This window comes from Grammomys surdaster, unplaced genomic scaffold, assembly GCF_004785775.1.
Source record: "Grammomys surdaster isolate TR1022 unplaced genomic scaffold, NIH_TR_1.0 117379, whole genome shotgun sequence".
Lineage (NCBI taxonomy): Eukaryota > Metazoa > Chordata > Mammalia > Rodentia > Muridae > Grammomys > Grammomys surdaster.
The window spans coordinates 652-4,803 of record NW_021614198.1 but is presented as its reverse complement, the minus strand read 5'-3'; the positions used below and the strand labels follow the sequence as shown (position 1 = coordinate 4,803).

The 4,152-nt window shown below is 42.5% G+C and overlaps 1 pseudogene; it reads right to left on the bottom strand.

Annotated features, from left to right (window-relative positions):
- Nucleotides 1-1,416: 1,416 nt before the first annotated feature.
- The window catches only part of LOC114635754, a 3,378-nt pseudogene continuing 642 nt past the window's right edge, over nucleotides 1,417-4,152 (bottom strand).

The following is a 4,152-nucleotide window of genomic DNA, read 5'->3' as shown; positions in this document are numbered from 1 at the left end:
CAGCTAAGAAAGGAGTTGAGATGGCCTCAAGAACAGGAGCAAATATTGCTATAGACATCCTAGAAGATTAGTATCTACAATTATTATTAGTAGTATTATTACTGTTAGTATTTACAATTAGGATAAAATATTTACATCATAAGAAGAAAGGCAATCCAGTTTGTTGAAAGCAAATAAAAATTTCTTCAGACTCAGGAAGAATGAGAATTGTACAGTGAAACTTCAGGAAATGTCATCCAAGATCAATCAGAAAAGGAATAACAAACACCTCTGTGGGAGTACACAGGAAGTTATGTACTGCTGGTGGTGAGGTGAAGTATTCTAGCCTGTTTGGTTGTCAATTTGGAGGGTCCTCCAAAAGCCAAAACCTGGCCAACCAAATGGTGCAAGTATACCATTCCAAAGAACTCAACATATTGGAGAGATCCTTGTGTATCAGTGATGATTGCAGCCATTTCGGTAATACATTAGGGAACTAAGCTGGGAGTCCCAAACCGTCACCACTGGTGAGGAAAACGTGATGGACATAGATGTATTTTCAGCCATAAAGAAAATAAAGTCACTTTATTTACAAGAATCTGCATCAGCCTGGGTCAGGTAAGCTATCTCAGCATATAAGAACACATATTGTACTTGTAGAGTCCCCAGTCTGAGTTACTAGCACTCTAATGGTGACTTTCAACCTTCCTCAATTCCAGAACCAGAGTTCTGATGCCCCTTTCTTCCCTGTGTTGAAACTACACACATGCATTGCCAAAACTATATATGCAGAGGAGAGATGTTCATTAAAATAAAATATTAAATGAGTGTTTTCAGAATCCAATTCAACCCGTTTCTGAAACATTGTCATCCTGATGATTTTCTTGTTTATGAGGGCTAGCTGCTTATACGTAAAAGCCTACATTTCATCTTATGAAACAGCAAAAAGACTTAGGTTCCATAACAAAGATTAAGGGCTGGAATGAGAGGTTAGAAATGGGAGGAACTGTGGTAACAGCTTGAGTGTCTTCAGGTTGCAGTATAAATTTTGGGAAACATACCATGTTCAGTGACTAGTATAATGAAAATAAACTCATGGGGAAAATTTAATCACTACTATAATTTTTGATTAATTGAATTAACATTAAATATTATCTGTTTTATTTCATTAGATGTGTAACATATATTACTTGAGCAACATAAAATTTTAATATCAAAGTTATGAGAATAAAAACAAATCACCTCTATACACCATAGATTAAAGAATCAACTTAAATTTCCCCAGTCAAATTTACTGTTCAAATATTTACATAACTACAGATTTACCTATTTCACTACACATTCACCTAATACTTGAAACTCCATGTATACCTATTGTCATAATATTTAATCTTGTCCACACTGAAAAACAATTTGTTACAAAGATCTGGGCATCTCTTACATTGCATAGCCATAATATTGAGAAATTTCTGTAGTCTTTTCCCTCTGAAGAAAAATCTGAAGTTTCCCAGGAGAGGTGTACTAGGCAGCATTCTTGTGTTCCTGTTGGGCCTGCCTCTTCACGGCCTCCCTCTCTGGCCTCTACTCTTTTGTGATGGGCTGTGAGACAACTGGTTCCAGAATGTAGACTTTCCTCCATGGAATTGGTTGGCAACTGAAGCCTTGCAGCAGGTATTGAGTTTGAGGTGTGGGAGGTGATGGCACCTTTTTCCTAGTAGCAGAAACATGCTCTTTCTGGAATGAAGGGTGAGATGATGCTCTGTACGGTGCAGGCCTCGAGGTGGCCAATTGGTGTGCAGCACTATACTGGATGGTGTTGGCTACATTAAGTTGTGTGGCACTGAAAGAAACTGCCCGAGATGCCTTGGCAGAAAGAATCAAAGATTTGCTGACAGGAGGTTGTTGGGACGACCTGGGTGTGGTAAGCTGAGCTGAGTGGAAATGACACCACTCAGAGAAAGATACAGTGGGCCTGTGTGAAGCCAGGGCAAGGGGCTTTGTAGAAACAGGTCTGGCTTGAGGCTGGTCCAGGGTTGTGAAAGGCAGTGGTACTAACCTGACCTTCCCAGCTGGGGACAGCTCATACTGGGACTGAGACGGACACTCCTTGAAAGCACTGCTCTCTGCTCACTGATCCTTTCCTGGAGTACTGTCAGGGCCCTGGCACTCATGTGGCATATCCTGTTGTGGCTGGTCCAGAATATTTGTTGTTGCTAAAAATTCCCACAGCCCAGGAAGTTGAAATGACAGGTTTCTTCTCACTCTTCTTCCCCAGTGGGTGGAGGACCTCAAGGAGTCCAGCATGGGCATGCCAAGGTGAGTTTGAGGCTTTTTAAAGCTGTTGTGGCTGAGCTCAGGTGGATCCCTCTTTACCTTGGACTTAGAGATTGTGGGCTTCTCTTCAGCTCTGACTCTGTTCCTTGACTGCTTAAGCTCCTCTGTTTTCTTGGAATTGTTTTCTCTGGTCCATTTGGTCTTCTCTTGCCTTGCCCCCCAGATCTGCTGGCCTAATGGGTGACACTTCGGGATCTTTGACCTCCAACTCCTTTGCCATGTTGTCAATAGCCCTGTCAGTGGCCCCAACACTGGCCATAGCCACCTCTACTAAATACCTGTTTTGGATTTTGGCCTGAGGAGCTCCATCAATCATTTCAGAGGCTTCATGGTCTTCCTTCCTCACCTTGTCAAAGAGCTCACTGATGACTTTGGAGTTTTCTTGGGCCTGGTCCATCCAGATGACTGTGGAGTCTGTGGATTCAATTGCTGCTGTATCTTGGAATTGATATAGGCCAGTGAGGAAGTTGAAGAGTTGGGGAAGGTGATTATCTGCCACCAGTGTAGTGATATATGCAAAGTCAATACTAGACACCATCAAACTGTTCGGGTTTCCTTTCTCTTCTAGACCTAGGCTGATACCTCCCAAGCTGGCATTGTCAGAAGCAGACTTCTGTCTTAGGCTCCCAGTGTCAGTTCAGTGCAGAGGCTGCTGCAAATCAGGGTATACTAAAGGGAGGAGTGATGGGTCTTGGTTTTCTTTACTGCCCTCATAGGCATCCCGAGGCATCAAATTCTCAACTTCCATCTCATGCGTGTTTTTAATCTCTGTTTGTTTCAAGCTTGGAGCTGAAGGCAAGGGCTGGAATTCTGAAGGACTATGGATAGGTGTCATTAATGGCCTGTCCCCATCAACAGATGGTGTGTTCCTCTGGGAAATCTGGCTTCAAGTGATGTAGAATTCTGGACTCTGCAGCAGGCAAAGTGTTCGGCCTGAAGGGAACAGTCCCAGAGATGTCTCCAGTTCCACCACTGTAAAAGAGTCAAGGAAGAAGTCAGTACATGGTAAGTGATTTGTTCTCCTCCTTTTGTAGCACCACAGGAAACTGGCCTCTGCAGCCATGGGGAAGGCATTCTGTGAGCTGTCTGCCATGCTTTCAGAAAGGTAGTGACTACTCTGTTGTTTTGGGGATCCATGCCATGTCAGGTTTTCTGAGATGATTTTGTGTTCCTGTGTGTTTGTGTGGTATATACATACATAGCCAACAATGGAAGGTTACAGGAATCCCTGAGTGTGTGGCCCTCACTTGCATTTGTCTTTGTATAAAAATATACAGTGCCTCTCATTTCCTTGGAGCTCTACTATTAGGTAGGTTACCTGGCCAATAATTACTGAGAACTTACTTGTCTCTAAGAACTTATGCCAACAGCATTACACAGACACCATCAAAAGCCTGGTTTTTTACGTGGGTTTAGGTTTCCAAATCCAGGTAAGAATTTCAACAACAGAAGCTTTCCTCCAGCCCTATGTTTCTCAAACTTCTTACAAGTGACATGAAAATTTGTTTAAGAAACTGAAACATTTGGGATGGGGTATGACTCAATTTTAGAGAACATGTGTATGTAATTTTATAATCTTCACCATGGATCACCTCTGAAATACACAGCAAAAGAAAATAAGAAGTAACAGTTTTGCAATGGTACATGTAGTGCACCTAACCCCCCGATATTATTTTAAGTGTAAGAGAATGCCAGGACATATGATTGGAATCTCCTTGAGGAATATGTCCTCCAGGATAGATTCTCAGCTGCATGGCTCTGAAGAAGGATTTTGACTCGTGGGCTTTCCAGTGAGAGAGAGAGAGAGAGAGAGAGAGAGAGAGAGAGAGAGAGAGAGAG